This window comes from Monodon monoceros, unplaced genomic scaffold, assembly GCF_005190385.1.
Source record: "Monodon monoceros isolate NGI ecotype Baffin Bay Population unplaced genomic scaffold, NGI_Narwhal_1 Super_Scaffold_11, whole genome shotgun sequence".
In the NCBI taxonomy this organism is placed as follows: Eukaryota; Metazoa; Chordata; class Mammalia; order Artiodactyla; family Monodontidae; genus Monodon; species Monodon monoceros.
This window is the reverse complement of record NW_021703767.1, coordinates 6,772,145-6,790,291: the sequence shown is the minus strand read 5'-3', so window position 1 is coordinate 6,790,291 and position 18,147 is coordinate 6,772,145. Positions and strand designations below refer to the sequence as shown.

At 42.4% G+C, this 18,147-nt stretch overlaps 1 protein-coding gene across 4 annotated transcripts in view; it reads right to left on the bottom strand.

The window, feature by feature from the left end:
• ERG (ETS transcription factor ERG) overlaps positions 1–18,147 on the bottom strand; it is a 281,719-nt gene that overhangs the window by 194,136 nt on the left and 69,436 nt on the right. For all 4 annotated transcript variants that reach the window (XM_029214406.1, XM_029214410.1, XM_029214407.1 and 1 more), the window contains exon 2: positions 6,222–6,324. The gene's annotated coding sequence lies outside the window, so the exon portion shown is untranslated. The remainder of the gene's footprint in view (positions 1–6,221; positions 6,325–18,147) is intronic.

The following is an 18,147-nucleotide window of genomic DNA, read 5'->3' as shown; positions in this document are numbered from 1 at the left end:
CTCTCTCTCTCTCTTTCTTTCTTTCTTTCTTTCTCCTTTTTCTTCTGACCCGTGTAGCTGATGGGGTCTTGAGGTTGTGGCTTAGTGTCAGGCCTGAGCCTCTGAGCTGGGAGAGCCAAGTTCAGGACATTGGTCCACCTGAGACCTCCTGGCTCCACGTAATAGCAAACGGCAAAAGCTCTCCCAGAGATCTCCATCTCAACACTAAGACCCAGATCCACTCAACGACCAGCAAGCTACAGTGCTGGACACCCTGTGCCAAACAACTAGCAAGACAGGAACACAACCCCACCCAATTGCAGAGGGGCTGCCTAAAATCATAATAAGGTCACAGACACCCCCAAAACACACCACCGGACGTGGTCCTGCCTACCAGAAAGACAAGATCCAGCTTCATACACCAGAACACAGGCACCAGTCCCCTCCACCAGGAGCCATACACAACCCACTGAACCAACCTCAGCCACTGGGGGAAGACACTAAAAACAACGGGAACTACGAACCTGCAGCCTGCAAAAAGGAGACCCCAAACACAGTAAGTTAAGCAAAATGAGAAGACAGAGAAACACACAGCAGATGAGCAGCAAGGGAAAAACCCACCAGACATAACAAATGAAGAGGACATAGGCAGTCTACCTGAAAAAGAATTCAGAATAATGATAGTAAAGATGATCCAAAATCTTAGAAATAAAATGGAGAAAATACAAGAAACGCTTAACAAGGACCTAGAAGAACTAAAGAGCAACCAAACAATGAAGAACAACACAATAAATGAAATTAAAAATTCTCTAGAAGGAATCAATAGCAGAACAACTTAGGCAGAAGAACAGATAAGTGACCTGGAAGATAAAATAGTGGAAATAACTATTGCAGAGCAGAATAAAGAAAAAAGAATGAAAAGAATTGACGACAGTCTCAGAGACCTCTGGGGCAAAATTAAACACACCAACATTCGAATTATAGTGGTCCCAGAAGAAAAAGTGTAAAAGAAAGGGACTGAAAAAATATTTGAAGAGACTATAGTTGAAAACTTCCCTAATATGGGAAAGGAAATATTTAATCAAGTCCACGAAGCACAGAGAGTCTCATATAGGATAAATCCAAGGAGAAACACGCCAAGACACATATTAATCAAACTATCAAAAATTAAATACAAAGAACAAATATTAAAAGCAGCAAGGGAAAAACAACAAATAACACACAAGGGAATCCCCATAAGGTTAACAGCTGATCTCTCAGCAGAAACTCTGCAAGCCAGAAGGGAGTGTCAGGACATATTTAACATGATTAAAGGGAAAAAACTACAACCAAGATTACTCTACCCAGCAAGGATCTCATTCAGATTCGATGGAGAAATTAAAACCTTTACAGACAAGCAAAAGCTAAGAGAATTCAGCACCACCAAACCAGCTCTACAACAAATGCTAAAGGAACTTCTCTAAGTGGGAAACACAAGAGAAGAAAAGGACCTACAAAAACATACCCAAAACAATTAAGAAAATGGTAATAGGAACATACATATCGATAATTACCTTAAATGTAAATGGATTAAATGCTCCAACCAAAAGACATAGACTGGCTGAATGGATACAGAAACAAGACCCATATATAGGCTGTCTATAAGAGACCCACTTCAGACCTGGGGACACATACAGACTGAAAATAAGGGGGTGGAAAAAGATACTCCATGCAAATGGAAATCAAAAGAAAGCTGGTGTAGCAATTCTTATATCAGGAAAAAGGGACTTTAAAATAAAGACTATTACAAGAGACAAAGAAGGACACTACATAATAATCAAGGGATCAATCCAAGAAGAAGATATAACAATTGTAAATATTTATGCACCCAGTATAGTAGCACCTCAATACATAAGGAAAACGCTAACAGCCATAAAAGGGGAAATCAACAGTAACACAATCATAGTAGGGGACTTTAACACCCCACTTTCACCAATGGACAGATCATCCAAAATGAAAATAAATAAGGAAACACAAGCTTTAAATGATACATTAAACAAGATGGACTTCATTGATATTTATAGGACATTCCATCCAAAAACAACAGAATACACTTTCTTCTCAAGTGCTCATGGAACATTCTCCAGGACAGATCATATCTTGGGTCACAACTCAAGCCTTGGTAAATTTAAGAAAATTGAAATCATATCAAGTATCTTTTCCGAACACAATGCTATGAGACTAGATATCAATTACAGTAAAAAATCTGTAAAAAATACAAACACAGGGAGGCTAAACAATACACTACTTAATAACCAAGAGATCACTGAAGAAATCAAAGAGGAAATCAAAAAATACCTAGAAACAAATGACAATGAAAACACGACAACCCAAAACCTATGGTCTGCAGCAAAAACAGTTCTAATAGGGAAGTTTATAGCAATACAATCCTACCTCACGGAACAAGAAACACCTCAAATAAACAACCTCACCTTACACCTAAAGCAATTATAGAGAGAAGAACAAAAAAACACCAAAGTTAGCAGAAGGAAAGAAATCATAAAGATCAGATCAGAAATAAATGAAAAAGAAATGAAGGAAATGACAGCAAAGATCAATAAAACTAAAAGCTGGTTCTTTGAGAAGATAAACAAAATTGATAAACCATTAGCCAGAATCATCAAGGAAAAAAGGGAGAAGAGTCAAATCAATAGAATTAGAAATGAAAAAGGAGGAGTAACAACTGACACTGCAGAAATACAAAGGATCATGAGAGATTACTACAAGCAACTCTATGACAATAAAATGGACAACCTAGAAGAAATGGACAAATTCTTAGAAAAGCACAACCTTCCGAGACTGAACCAGGAAGAAATAGAAAATATAAACAGACCAATCACAAACACTGAAATTGAGACTGTGATTAAAAATCTTCCAACAAACAAAAGCCCAGGACCAGATGGTTTCACAGGCGAATTCTATCAAACATTTAGAGAAGAGCTAACACCTATCCTTCTCAAACTCTTCCAAAATAAAGCAGAGGGAGGAACACTCCCAAACTCATTCTACGAGGCCACCATCACCCTGACACCAAAACCAGACAAAGATGTCACAAAGAAAGAAAACTACAGGCCAGTATCACTGCTGAACATAGATGCAAAAATCCTCAACAAAAAACTAGCAAAAAGAATCCAACAGCACATTAAAAGGATCATACACCATGATCAAGTGGGGTTTATCCCAGGAATGCAAGGATTCTTCAATATACGCAAACCAAGCAATGTGATACACCATATTAACAAACTGAAGGATAAAAACCATATGATCATCTCAATACATGGAGAAAAAGCTTTCGACAAAATTCAACACCCATTTATGATAAAAACCCTGCAGAAAATAGGCATAGAGGGATCTTACCTCAACATAATAAATGCCATACATGACAAACCCACAGCCAACATCATTTTCAATGGTGAAAAACTGAAACCATTTCCACTAAGATCAGGAACAAGACAAGGTTGCCCACTCTCACTACTATTATTCAACATAGTTTTGGAAGTTTTAGCCACGGCAATCATAGAAGAAAAAGAAATAAAAGGAATCCAAATCAGAAAAGAAGATGTAAAAATGTCACTGTTTGCAGGTGACATAATATTATACATAGAGAATCCTAAAGAAGCTACCAGGAAACTACTACAGCTAATCAATGAATTTGGTAGAGTAGCAGGATACAAAATTAGGGCACAGAAATCTCTTGCATTCCTATACACTAATGATGAAAAATCTGAAAGAGAAGTTAAGGAAACACTCCCATTTACCATTGCAACAAAAAGAATAAAATACCTATGAATAAACCTACCTAAGGAGACAAAAGACCTGTATCCAGAAAACTATAAGACACTGATGAAAGAAATTAAAGATGATACAAACAGATGGAGAGATATACCATGTTCTTGGATTGGAAGAATCAACATTGTGAAAATGACTATACTACCCATAGCAATCTACAGATTCAACGTAATCCCTATCAAACTACCAATGGCTTTTTTCACAGATCTAGAACAAAAAATTTCTCAATTTGTATGGAAACACAAAAGAACCCAAAAAGCAAAAGCAACCTTGAGAAAGAAAAGCGGAGCTGGGGGAATCACACTCCCTGACTTCAGTCTATACTATAAAGCTACTGTAATCAAGACAGTATGGTACTGGCACAAAAACAGAACTATAGATCAATGGAACAGGATAGAAAGCCCAGAGATAAACCCATGCACATATGGTCACCTTACCTCTGATAAAGGAGACAAGAATATACAATGGAGAAAAGACAGCCTCTTCTATAAGTGGTGCTGGGAAAACTGGACAGCTATATGTAAAAGAATGAAATTAGAATACTCCCTAACACTGTACACAAAAATAAACTTCAAATGGATTAAAGGCCTAAATGTAAGGCCAGACACTATAAAATTCTTATAGGAAAACACAGGCAGAACACTCTATGACATAAATCACAGCAACATCCTTTTTGACCCACCTCCTAGAGAAATGGAAATAGAAACAAAAATTAACAAATGGGACCTAATGAAACTTAAATGCTTTTGCACAGCAAAGGAAACTATAAGCAAGATGAAAAGACAACCCTCAGAATGGGAGAAAATATTTGCAAAGGAAGCAACTGACAAAGGATAAATCTCAAAAATATACAAGTAGCTCATGCAGCTCAAAATCAAAAAAACAAACAACCCAAACCAAAAATCGGCAGAAGACCTAAAGAGACTTTTCTCCAAAGAAGATATACAGACTGCCAACAAACACATGAAAGGATGGTCAACATCACTAATCAGTAGAGAAATGAAAATCAAAAGTACAGTGAGGTATCACCTCATTGATACTAGTCAGAATGGCCATCATCAAAAAATCTACAAACAATAAATGCTGGAGAGGGTGTGAAGAAAAGGGAACCCTCTTGCACTGTTGGTGGGAATGTAAATTGATACAGCCACTATGGAGAACAGTATGGAGGTTCCTTTAAAAACTAAAAATAGAACTACTATACGACCTAGCAATCTCACTACTGGGCATATACCCTGAGAAAACCAGAATTCAAAAAGAGTCATGCACCACAATGTTCTTTGCACCTCTATTTACAATAGCCAGGACATGGAAGTAACCTAAGTGTCCATCAACAGATGAATGGATAAAGAAGATGTGGCACATATATACAATGGAATATTACTCAGCCATAAAAAGAAACGAAATTGAGTTATTTGTAGTGAGGTGGATGGACCTAGAGTCTGTCATACAGAGTGAAGTAAGTCAGAAAGAGAAAAGCAAATACTGAATGCTAACACATATATATGGAATCTAAGAAAAAAGAAAGTCATGAAGAACCTAGGGGTAAGACAGGAATAAAGACACAGACCTACTAGAGACCGCACTTGAGGATATGGGGAGGGGGAAGGGTAAGCTGTGACAAAGTGAGAGAGTGGCATGGACATATATACACTACCAAACATAAAATAGATAGCTAGTGGGAAGCAGCCACATAGCACAGGGAGATCAGCTCGGTGCTTTGTGACCACCTAGAGGGGTGGGATAGGGAGGGTGGGAGGGAGGGAGACGCAAGAGGGAAGAGATATGGGAACATATGTATATGTATAACTGATTCACTTTGTTATAAAGCAGAGCAATTATACTCCAATAAAGATGTTAAAAAATAAAAAAAAAATTTAAATAAAATAAAATTCTCCCACCTAAAAAAAAAATACAATAAAATGATGCATGAAGAACTTACTAAACTCTAAATATAGCTAACTATACACTCATTTAGCCATTGATGTATAGCCAAGGTTTCTTTCCTCAGTGTAGATCCACTAAGTCATTGCTATTCTATGCTGCATAAATGAAACATCATACATGATCTGTAATATCCAGTTTTTGTTTATTTAAATAGTTGAGAGTCTTAAGACACCTGTGAAATAAGACTCCCCCCACTGATTTTTACGGGGGTTTTTTCTCTTAAAAAAAAAAACTCTACAGTGTTGAAGGCAGGAATAGGTAGTACTGGGCGAGGGGCATCTTATTTGTGCAGGAGAATCAATGGAACCAATATAAGTCCTCTAAGTACACCAAAGGACCAAAGAAAAGGTCTTTGGAGGTCTGGGACCACAAATATCAAATACTGAAGATATAAAATATTTACATTCACATTTTTCTAAAAATTCTTGACTAGGAAAGGTAGGGTTTTCTGGGTTTTGTTGTTTTACCTTTAATTGCCCTTGGCTCCCCCATCTTTTCTCTCTGTGAGTCATTTGTCTTCCTTTTGGTCAACACGGCTTTTTCCTGGGTCTTCAAAGATCTTGGAACAACCTGAAAGAGAATTTCAATATATTAAGCCCTGTTTTTTTCCCAAATATTAACACCAAGGATCGACTATACATTTAGTGACAAATCCTATTTCTGAAACATTACTTTAAAATATCCTAAAAGGGGAATGAACTTAAAATTCTTACTTTAAAAAAAAAAAAGTGAGGGAGGGAGATGGGGCAACATTTCTCCCAGGGAAGTTCAGCATTACAAAGCAAAAATTAGGAATGAAATGAGGGCCAAGCCTGAATGGATATACTGAAGATCACGTATACTTTTGCAAAGAAAATATTTTGAAAATGTTTTCCTTTCCTCACAGCCCATAGCTTTAGTAATAATGGTTTCCCCAGATCATTACTTTAGCACTTTTGTCTGCTCAAAACAAAGAGTAATGGGGTTTATTCAACATCCTGAGAACTGTAATTAAACAACTGTTTTAGTCCCAGGAAACAAACAGTCTTTTTAATTTGTAGATGCCACAAGGATCCATATTTTTTTAAGAGGTTAGAGAACTACCATATTAATAAAATAAAAATAAAAAATCTTCCTCAGAATATGCCTGTCGGTGCAGCTCTAAAATCCAATCTCTCTGGGTTTTTTTTTTGTTTTCTTTTTTTTTTGGAGATACAGGAATTTCTGTGCTTATGCAAGTTTCCAAATCAAATATCCAATCCCAAAATATTTAGTACATTTAACAAAATCCTCACAACATGACTAATTGCAAACGGCAGCTTTTTCAGTCAAAAATATTTTCAAGTTAGAAAATCCTTAAGTATTGCATCAAAATCAATATTTGCAATGGACAATATTATTTATAAATGGTTCCACAGACCAACTGAGACTCCCACTCCACCCAAGAGGCCCCAGCCAACTCCACCTGAAGGCTGCGGGCCTGTGCATCAAGATATTTAAACCAAATTGCTCAACTGGTGGGGCAAAGGGTTTGGTAGGATATGGAAAATCCAAATTCTTGGTGGAAAATTAGGATACAAACGATATACATAGTCTGATTCCAGTATCATAAACAGAAAACAGATGGATGAAAGACAAGAGAGGAGAAAGGGTACAAATGAACTTAGTTACAAAACAGAAGTAGAGTCACAGATGTAGAAAACAAACTTACGGTTTGTTTTCTACAGGGGATAAGGGGAGGGATAAACTGGGAGAATAAGGTTGACATACACACATTACTATATATAAAATAGATAACTAATAAGGACTTACTGTATAGCACAGGGAACTCTACTCAATGCTCTGTAATGGCCTATATGGGAAAATAATCTAACAAAAAAAAGAGTGGATATATGCATATGTATAACTGAGTCACTTTGCTGTACAGCAGAAACTAACAACATTGTAAATCAACTAGACTCCAATAAAAATTAAAAAAAAAAAACAAGAGGGGAGATAGAAAGAGGAGGAGGGCTCTAAGAAAGTGCAGGAAGTCACTACTGGAAGTGGTCTTTGGGTTTCCAATGTGATTTCTGGGGAGTCTTATTTTCTTCTTTATAATCATGGGCATTTTCCAAATTTTCAGAACCAAGAATATTCATCTGGATAATCAGAGAAGAACTACATAATAATGATTGTATAATCCTAAACACGTTTGCAAAGTGTTTTCTTCACAGTGATGTGGGATAAGAATCCAGCCTCAAGGAACCATGGGGCCTCCCATGCTCAGAGACAGGCCGCTCAGCAGGAAAGGAGGGGATAGCAGTGAATTAGGTCATGCTTTGCATGGCCACACAGATCTTGAGTTAATTAAGGTGTTTCCAAATTTCTTTTTCTCTAAATCCAAAAGCCAATATTGACTATTATTTGGTTAAATGCTTTCCACGGACAAGTGGTTAAAATAGTATTTAGTTTCCAATTGCTGCAAAGGGAACATGGGTTTTAAAAGCCTGGGCTAAAATTTCCTATACTGTGTCATCCTATAGTATGTTTTCATGCCCAAACCTCTTCTATGCCAAAAGAAACACTTGATTTATGATTGAATATCATTGGACCTGATTTAAAGACAAGAGCAAAGGCCAGAGAAGATTCTAATAAATATGTGCAATGGGTATTTTAAAATTAGCGTTATAATGTTATTAATATTTCATCTATCCAGAGGGCATTTATCTGACAACGTAAATTATCTGTAATGCAGCTGAGAAGCCCACAAAGGATCCAAAAAGATGTCACGAAGTCTAGGGAGAGAGAAGCTTTGCCAGAGAAAAGGCACGCTACCAGCCGCGTGAGGTAACAACCGGCCCAATCAAAGCAGAAAAGTCAGAAAATTATGCAAACCAGACTCAAGAAGTCAAAAAACACAGCCATTTGAGAACCCTGGTATGAGAGCAAACTGCTCAAGCCAGCTGAACAGCCCTCGGTCCTGCAGAAAGCACAGGATGAAGAACATGGTGCCCAGCCCTGCCAAGGTCAAGTGCCCTGAACCCCATCACCCCTGGATCCAATGAGCCCCCTGATCTACGCAGTAGGAGAACACATGTGATCGTGATCGTTGGAAAATTCTCACTGGAAATGGTCAAAGTTAAACACACCTGAGCATCTCACAGGCAAGTTTAATTTGCAAAGCAGTCGTGGTGCACAGAGAGACTGGGCTCAGGGCCAGATTGGTGCTGACCACCAGCGGCCAGCAGACTGCTCTCCACCTCAGTCTGCCCATCTGCAAGCCATGGGTTAGACAGAGATGGTGTGAGTCCAAGGAGACAGTGTTTGTGGCAGTGCCAAGAGAAGAGACACAAGGCATCGTATGTTCAGGGACATGCAACGTCCTCGTTCCATAAACACGCAGACAAGAAGCCACTCCCTACGCACAGATTTTCCTGGCCACCTGTGTCAGCAACAGTGAATGTTTCATAAGCTGAGGTCAGCTACTGGGAAGATGGAAAACTAGATGTCCTAGAGAGCTGCTGCCTTCTCGACAGAAAACACCCCAGACCTTGAGTGAACAACAGCCGTCTTTTGTGGAAAGGCTTCATTCCCAGCGGCGACACCAGGGACAGTCACGGTGAACCATGAGCCCGCTCATCTGTTTAGAGCCCCCTCCCCACAGGTGGCAAAGGCAACGGACACACTGGCTGCCCCCTTCTCCTGAGAAAGGAAACCCAACTTTGCTTGGGTATGTAGCCCAGCCCCCCGACATGCCCTGGCAAAGGCTGACCCTACCCCAACTTCAGGGACAAATCTGATCATTGGGCACCCATTCCTCTTGCCACTGATTGGTTTAGGGATGAGCATGTGATATCATTTTGGCCAATTCATCCCTGGGGGACATAACAAGAGGACTTCTGGAGAAAGTCTCTTGGCTGACAAAGAAAGGTCATGTGATATTGTCCTGTCTTGGGGACAGTTGGAACTGTGACAGCCATCTCAGAACCATGAGAGGAGGGGACCTGAGGACAAAACCAATATGCTGCGATGTCAGGGGAAAAAATGAAGGCAGTCCCCTGGGATTCTGCTTTGGGTGGGGGACGGCAGGATTAATCAATCCTGAAGACACGAAGCATCCTATACACTACAGTGTCTATGTTCAAAAGAGCCACCTTCCTCTCTTTTATTATCTGTGTCCAACTCAAACAGACATGCTGGATACACTTTTCTGTTCTAATTTTTTAAATAAAATGATCTGCTGGAAATTAGCCCAGCCCATAAATCTTCCTACTTATAACGTTATATCTTAAGACTTGAGAAACAAATAACTATTATCAAGATAAGTGATCTATCTCAGTCTATATATGTATTGAGTGTCCAGGTACTAGAGGTGACACAGAATGGTGCCCTCAGTAAACAAAGGATTTGATGGGGGGATTACACTTCTGGTTAAATGACTGATTGGAGGCAGAATGTGGTGAGGGTCATAAGAGAAGTACAAAAGAGGTGGCAATTCCATCTAGCCTCATGGAATGGCAATGCCTCTTCATAGGAGTGAGTATACCATAGGCACTTAGTATTCAATAGATGAGAACAGGGAGGAGAGTATACAAGGTAGAGGAGAGAGATGAGCAAAGGTATGAAAGTGAAAAAGTATGCAGGAGAGGCACACTGTAGAGTGTCTTTTACTCTCAGAACACAGTTCAGAAATGTTGAATGACTTGTCTCTATAATTAAGAAGTTATGTTGATACTTGTTTCTTTCCACAATCTAAGTTCAACCTACCCTTCAAATCCATTCATTCACTCAATTGTTCCTCCATTCATTCTTCCATCACCCATTATCCATCATCCATCCATCCATGATCCATCAATCTATCCATCCATCAATTCATCCATCATCCACCCATCCATCCATCCATCTACCCATCCATCATCCATCCATCCATCCATCCAACAATCTATCCGTCCATCATCCATCCATCTATCCAACATCCACTAAGTCAGTTTCCTCCAGGTGCCATCACTGAGTTAAGCACTAACTAGAGGTGGGCTCTGCCATGAGTTGAGAGTCTAGTGGGAAAGACAAGGTTGTAAAGGAACAATCACAAATACCAACTCCCCCATTACCACGCTTGACCCTCAGCTGCAGAATAACTCCCACAACGGAGGTATGCAGGCAGAATCCAATTGAGCAGAGCACCTGAACTATTTGAGAGACTGAAGGAAGAAAACTGGACAACCAAGAACACAGGGAGGAGCAGTCAGAGAATTAGGAAAAATCTAGAAAGGACCCAAGTCCTGGAGGCCAAGGAAGGGCATTCAGTAAGGCAGAAACAGTTCACAGCGTCGATCTCCAGAGAGCTGAATACGAATGAGAAATTCAATCAACCAACCACACAGGTTGATAAAAAGGTATTGGATTCAGCAAGTCAAAACCTCTGGGTGACCTCCAATAATGTTGCCAGTTTCCAAAGGTTTGCTAGTGGAAGGTTGGGAGGATACAGGAAGGTCAACATAGGCTATTCATGAAAGGCACTAAGCAACAAAGAGAGAAAAGGGGAAAGCAGTTGAAGAAAAAAAGAAACACGTGTTCACTCACCCAACATTTGTTGCATGCCTACTGTGTGCCAGAAATTACCAGCAGCTAGGAATGCAAGAGCACGCAAGACTCAGTCCTGCCCTCAAGAAGTTTACGATCCAATTAGAAGAAGGTTTATCTTATTTGTCTAGTTGGTTTCTTAAGGATGAGAAAAGCAGGTACGTTTATAGGTGGGATAAAGGGAAAGGTGTAGTAGCAGAGATAGATTCTAGAGACAGAGGATCAGGGACAGTCCAGTCTGGAAGAGACAGAGGAAAGGCCAGGCCATGATGTCAGCTCTGGCGGGTGGAAGGGACCCCAGTGTCTCAGAAGTGGTGTGTTACTAAATGTTTAGCAACCGGCTCTCCAGGGGAAATCCTCTGATTTGAAGCATTTGGCAATTCTTGTGGAGTAACTATCCCTATCCTGGGCAATTTCAAGAAACTAACAGAAGTCCCTGAGTACAGAGTTGAATAGAGATATGGGCCATCTTTCTAGTAAGTCCGAGGTGCCAGCCCTGGCACACCTGTGCTCCAGAAGCCAAGCAGAGAAAAAAGGCCCCGAAATTATTGTTAAGAGGTGATGGCAAGGAAATCTGTGAAGACCAACCAAAGCAGCTGCTCTGCCAGTAGCTGAGTCCCTGAGACATGTCACCTGTAGGTAGGGCAGAAACTAGGGAGATGGCGTTCCGGAGCTAGAAAACACGGCAGTGCTCTGAAATCGCATCCACATCAGCTCTTCTGCCTCTTGAACCTGCTTAGAACCCAAAACATCGTATGCTGTTCATCGTTACCATCCCTCAACTTGACACTGTTCGTGTGCACACGTGTGTACCTTTCCACTTGTAAATCACTGTGCTGCCTTATCCACTCTCAGAACTCGGCGAGGCAATTCCTGGCAGCTTTTCAAATTCCCCAGAGGGGTCCATTGACTCTCCGTCTTAGAGAAACGTGGTAAAAAATATACCAGAGCAGTTCTGCGGGAAGAAAATGGCAAGAGTCTTCAGGAATCACGTCTGTGCCACGCATGGCCACGCCTGGAGGCTGCCTGTCAGTTTTGTTTTGTTTTGTTTTGTGGTTGTTTGGTTTCATTTCATTTTGTTCCTTAGGGTCAGCCTTTCTGCCATTCACAGCCTTAAGTCAACCTCCATCCTTAATGCTTCTTCCCTTATTCTTTTTCCAAGGAGAGAGCAAAACGAACCTGGACATTAACGTGCCTTACGAGCCTGTGATGTCCTTGGAGGAAGGGACACTGGGTCTTTCTCTCCTTCTTGGCCTCGTCATGCGCACGTGAAAGCATTCAAGCTGATCAGGCTGATGGCAGAGGCAGGGGGGTGGCCGCCGCCTTCCACCAGGACAAGAGGCACAACCACCAAACGTCTCCACAGCCCCTCGGTCTGGGGTCCATGGTCTGCCTCGAGGTCCCCAGTAAAAAAGAGACATTTGAAAGAAAACAGGCTGCGTTTGAAAGGCGGGTGACATCCAGAAAAGGGAAAACAACTATAAATACTACTTCTCTCCCGTTTTACACTGAGCCTTCTGTTAAAGGAAACACATTTACCAGAGTTGTGTTTTTTCCCTAAGCTCAACTGGAAAAACATAAATATTTAGTCATTTCATAACAGCAGACAACTGACAAGCAGGCCACAGATTAAAGGGACATGATGTATTTCTAAGAAAGTTCATCAAACAAAATATATCTTTGAGAACAGAATCCCAAAGTCTGTTTTAGAAGCGAATTTGGCCTTCAAAATGAATTTTGTCTTGATGTAATCACAAGGTCACATCTTACAGACAGCAACTGCTTCAACAGCCATCTATGCAAACAATGAGGTCTGTTTCATATTTTTATATTTTGTTTTTGTGGGTTTTTTTGTTTGTTTTTGTGGTACGCGGGCCTCTCACTGTTGTGGCCTCTCCCGTTGCGGAGCACAGGCTCCGGACGCGCAGGCTCAGCGGCCATGGCTCGCGGGCCCAGCCGCTCCGCGGCATGTGGGTTCTTCCCGGACCGGGTCACGAACCCGTGTCCCCTGCATCGGCAGACGGACTCTCAACCACTGCGCCACCAGGGAAGCCCTGTTTCATATTTTTAAATTAACAACACTGGGCAGAAAATAGTAAAATATTGTTAATGCCTAACTGCTTTAGAGGATGCATATAAAATAACTAATTGCTAGTTAAATTAATCAATATTGTATTACCATCTCAATATTATAAATGCAAAATTCCTGAGCAGCAAGATCTATAACAGAGCAAAAAGGAAAATAAATTAATAGCGATATCCTATGTAAGGGACCCAGAGAATATCACAGAGCATCTCTTTCAGATGAAATTCTTCTTTCAGCATCCCTCTAATGTGTTTATTTTGAATACAGTATGAAGAGGCAAGTCAGGAGAGTTAGAAGCTTTTCCTAAGGAAAATCAACTGGCCTAAAGGCAGAAAGAAAAAATACTGAGGCTCTCCAATAATGCAGATACTTCTCTACATTATCTGCCTTTAAAAAACAAACCAACTGCCAAATAGTTACAGAATATTAACTGGGAAAGGTTTCCTTGTGCTCTTTAAGAGTGAGGCATTTCAAAGAACCTTGAACTCATCCTGAAAGTAGTTCTGTGTCCACTAGCTTGGCTGAAACACTTTGGCCTCCCAGGTGATGGGATTTTCACCACAGAAGCACTGAAATCAGCTTTTCCATTTCTGCTGATTTTGATTAGTTTAAGAGAACTGCATCAAAACTGTCTCACTTGTACTGGACACAATCTGGAAATAAAGATTTTTCACTCTTCTTATGTATTTAAATAGAAATCACGAGCCTCACCACAAACGCCCTTCGCTGATACAGTGTAAGTCCTCTACATACGAATGAGTTCCATTCTGAGAGCGCGTTCGTAAGTCCAATTTGTTCGTTAAGTCCAACAAAGTTAGCCTAGGGACCCAATTAACACAATCGGCTATATAGTACTGCACTGTAACAGGTTTATGGTACTTTTCACACAATTAATATGCAAAAAAAAAATAAAGAAAACATTTTTAATCTTACAGTACAGTACCTTGAAAAGTACAGTAGTACCATACAACAGCTGGCATCCAGGGGCTGGCATCGAGTGAACAGGCAAGAAGAGTTACTGACTGGAGGAGGGAGAGGAGGTGGGAGATGGTAGAGCGGAAGGGTCGTCAGCAACAGGAGACGGAGGGCGAGCTGCAATTTCATTCACGCCTGACGCTGATGGCACAGGTTCTGGTTCCTTGCTGGATTCAATTCTATCTACCCTCTTGAAAGAACAATCCAGTGATGTCTGGGTAGTAGCTCTTTTTTTCCCATCATAGATGACACGGTAGCACTGGACTGCATTCTGAACGTCTGCTGCAACCTCTGTGTACTGTTCCACGTTCGGGCCCTGTGCCTCAAAAACTAACAGTGCCTCCTCAAGTAAAGAAAATCTCCTTGCCATTTCCTGCATCGTGAATCTCTCCGGTCCTTCAATTATTGTTCTCCTCTTGTCTCCCTTTGTTCTTTCTCTAGGACAAAGAGAATTCAGGAAATTCCCAGGCAGCTACCGTATCTGCACTTGCTGCCTCGCCAGTTGTACGTTGTGAAGGTCGGCTCCAGCCTTGAACCGATGAAACCAGCCATGGCTGGCATTAAAAGATGTTCCCTCTGATTCTTCGCCATGTTTCTTCTTCAAGTCTTCATAAAGGCTTTTAGCTTTCTCTTGAATCAGCATTAAGCTGAGCGGGACTCGACGTTGATGCTGACCCTGCATCCGCACCCTGAGAAGTTTCTCCATCTCCTCCATCACTTTTCCACGCTTCTCTGATATCACTGTCAACATTATCAGCACAGCAGACTTCACATGTTCCATGATCCTGTTCTTTAAAATCGCGCCGATGGTTGAACGTTTCAAGTTATCAGGACAAGCGACGTCTACCATCTTTTCGCCTCACTCCACTCTCTCAGTTATTTTCATTTTTGTTTCCACCATTATCGCTTGGCGCTTCCTAGCAGTACCAGCTACCTCACTGCCGCTTTTACGCTTGCTTCTGGACATCCTGGGCTTGAAATAAAGATACTGTACTGCTGTACTCTATACAGTCCTGTCCAATAAAGTACAACCACTTGTAGAGGATGCACGCACGTGACAATGTACGCCAGACACGTGAACCAACTTATGTGATTGGACGGGTGAACGCACGTTCACATCTCTGAAAGTCTGCAACTTGGAGGTGCCTATGTAGGGAACTTACTGTACCCAGGAGGCAAAGTTTACAATGTGCCTCTGGCTGTACAGCTCTGCATTCCGTCTGTACAGAATCTGCCATGAAATACATCATTAGCAAGTCCTTCTATAAGTATTAACTGATGACATCATGCAAAGAGCTGTGTCCAGGGGTGAGGGAGGATGAAAAAGTTCCAAGGTGTGTCTCTCATGCCTTGCGGGAGAGTCAGCGTGGGGCCTAATGTTTTATGATACAGAATAAGGGGCAACATAGCAGCTTCGATAAGATGCACTGGGACAGCTCGGGGAAGAGGAAGAGGGAGCTTCAGCTTTGGGTGGTAGGATTTAAATCAGATGATGAAAAAGGGGAAGAATGTTATACAGACATGAGAGAGGAGGGCAGCCCGGGAAGAAGGAATAAGTTCCGCAGGCCATCAAGTACAACAGGACTGCAGAACACGAGCTTACAAAGGGGGCACAAGGCAGCCACCTCTGCATGTGAGTAAAAGTCTCTGTGAAACAGCATAACAACATCCAAATCATCTTTGCCATCACCTGAGGTGGTCAAGGAGGGCTTTTCAAAGCAGGACAAAGGCGTCAGACAGAGGGTGTGGAGAGAAGCTGGGCCAGTCCTTCAGGCAGATGTTCCAGAAAAGCAGGAGAGCGGGAGAGCCCAAGGGTGGGATGGTGGGCACCGTGGCTGGACCAGGAAGGCTTGTGTGGATCGCGGCGGGCCAGGCGGAGCCACCGAGAGAGCCTCAAAGCACAGGCTAGGAAGTGTGGCCCTTGCTCTGAAAACAGCAGCTGGGGACTTTTGAGCATCTGTAGAATGGAGTTTCCCAAAGAGGCTTTTGGGAAGATTCCCAAGGCAGCTGACTGCAGGGAGGGAAATGCTACCATGGTCCAGCCAGGAGTGAAGGCGGCCCAGCCAAGGAGCAAGGAGGCAGGATGGAGGGGAGGGGAGATGCCAAGACCTGGGGGCCCATCGGACACGGAAGAGGAGGGGGAGAGAGAAGGAGAAAGGATGGAAAATGGGAAAGTGAGGTCTTGATTCGAAGGTGGGGCATTCTGTTCCAGTCCCAAGGATGAAAAACTTCATCCTCAGGCCCCAACCCATGAAGCTGGGCAAGGTGAACAGGAGCTCCAGGGCTTGGTCCAGGCAGGGACTGGGCTTGGACTCTCTCGGGGCCGCAGAGCAATGACAGAGTTTCCCAGGGCAGGGAGGGTGGCTAAGATGGGGGCTGGGGGAGGGGCTACAGGGAGATGGAAGGGGCTTGTCGTCCTCCTGCGGGGCGAGCCTGACCTTCGTCCTCCGTACACCCGCCTGCTGAACCCACACCCTGTTCCGTTCGGGGATTATCTTCTCACTTGAAATTTCTCTGAGTTTTCTGTTTGCAGCATTCACGAGATACAATGATAACGTTTATTCAGCACTTTTTTTCCTTCTTGCTGGGAAAAGAGCTATCAAGTACCTGGACTTTTCTTTGCCAGTCTAACCCTCTGAAATGTGACCAGGTTTTGCAATCTCGAAACCAGGTCTTCCAGGCTGGCTCTATCTCTCTAAACAAGAGGAAGGAGGGCCCTTCTCCCCTCTCGTTTTATGGCAGATAGAATAACTTGAGCTTTGTGTAAGAAATGCATCAGAAGCCAGTTAACCCAGCAAGGCTGCTGCGATTCCCCTGAGTGGTAGTACTGGCCTCGTTCATCACCCAAACTGTGGGCCTTTGATGGCACTCATCATTGGCTGGTGTACTGAGAGCCTGGGAGGCGGTTATCACTCTCCTTGTTTCTCTGATAAGGAAACTGAGGTCACAGATCTGCTAAGTGGATGAGCAGGGATTGGAACTCAGGATTCAAAGCCTGCCTCGATTTATTCCGTGAACCTTGCTGTCTTTTCCGTGGAGGAAAAGTCACACTCTGGTTTGAGGGCAGAAAAGACAAAGAGGCAAGCATCCCTGAACCGTTTCTATGTGTCATTTCCACCGTGGGGCCCCCTCCCGAGATCCATGATCCTCTTTTGGTTAAAACCCAGGATGAGTGGGAAGATGCCCCTTAGAGAGCTGAACGCTGTTACCCTGATCACTCAGAACCAACTCATGCCCCAAAGACAAAAATCCCCAGGCATGGACACATGCAAGCCAATCTTTGCCTTAAGGTCTCCCAGTTTCTCCTTAGCTTGTCTCTGAAATGCTAAGTTTTGTCCATTCATTCTCTGAATCAACTTCCTAAAATCTCACCCAGCCACTGTGGCCTTCTTGGGAAGGCTCAAGAATGTCATTTCAGGCTGAGTGGGTAGTGGGGACGCTCCCAGAAGGCGTTCCCCTCGCTGGTGTTTCAGACGTGGCGTGAACCCAGACATCACACCACCCGCTCTCCACCCCATCGTGTCCGTCCCCATTTACCAAAAACACAGGCAGCCAAACAGAAAGCCTTGAGACCTTGCAGAGGGAAGCTGAGCAGACAACCATGTATCAGGGCTGGGAGGAGAGCTCAGCTGCTCTCATTAACATCATCGTCTTCTTTATTCTCCCTGTGACCACCAGCCTGCTACTTACTCTTGAGAACTTTCCTCCAAAGCAGAGAACAAGGCCCTGGTCACAGTCCAATTCACAGCTCTCAGTCTACCTGGGACCCAGAAAACATTCCAGCCGCC